General features: G+C 43.7%; 1 non-coding gene across 1 annotated transcript; it reads left to right on the forward strand.

Annotated features, from left to right (window-relative positions):
- Positions 1 to 178: 178 nt before the first annotated feature.
- Positions 179 to 285, forward strand: LOC112087943. The gene has a single exon (XR_002900348.1). It is a non-coding gene; the product is annotated as a small nucleolar RNA R71 (small nucleolar RNA).
- The last annotated feature ends 463 nt before the right edge of the window (positions 286 to 748 follow it).

Raw genomic sequence — 748 nt, forward strand, 5'->3', positions numbered from 1 at the left:
ATTTGATCTGTCATAGTCTTCACCATAAGTATCATTGCTCAATGCTAAGTTCTCCACTAGCTCTAAAGCAGCATGAATCTCTTTACCTAGAAAGTTCCCATTGGAAGCAGTATCCAGCTGGTTTCTAATCTTGGGAAGAGCTCCCCTATACAGTGTGCTGAGAAGAGAAGCCTCACTAAACCCATGGTGTGGGCATTGGTTTGTGTAGCTCCTGAATCTCTCATATGCTTCACCAAAACTTTCATTGCTTTGCTGAGTGAAGCTAGAGATTTGGTTCCTTAGTTTTGCAGTTCTTGAGGTAGAGAAGAACTTAGATAAGAAGGCTTGCTTGCATTGCTCCCAGGTTTGAATGGAGCCTCTTGGAAGATTCTTCTCCCATTGATGAGCTTTATCACCAAGACTGAATGGGAATAGTCTTAGCTTAAAGCTGTCTTCTGAAACTCCATTTATCTTGGTCAGATCACACACCTTATCAAACTGGTCCAAGTGTTCCAAGGGATCTTCCATTGCTAACCCATGGAACTTTGAGTTCTGGACCATATTCAGCAATGATGCTTTCACTTCAAAGTTGTTGTTCTGCACAGGTGGTGCCTGAATACCAGCTCCATACTGATGAGCATTGGCCCTGTCATTTTCGCCAACATAGATTTGGGGTTGCTCATATCTTCTTTGTTGTGGTTGGAAAGGGTGGGGTTGGTGGTGCACCTGGTGTCTTTGTTGAACATTGGCCTGGTGCCTCTGTTGATGA

Source organism: Eutrema salsugineum, unplaced genomic scaffold (assembly GCF_000478725.1).
Source record: "Eutrema salsugineum unplaced genomic scaffold, Eutsalg1_0 scaffold_16, whole genome shotgun sequence".
NCBI classification, from domain to species: domain Eukaryota; kingdom Viridiplantae; phylum Streptophyta; class Magnoliopsida; order Brassicales; family Brassicaceae; genus Eutrema; species Eutrema salsugineum.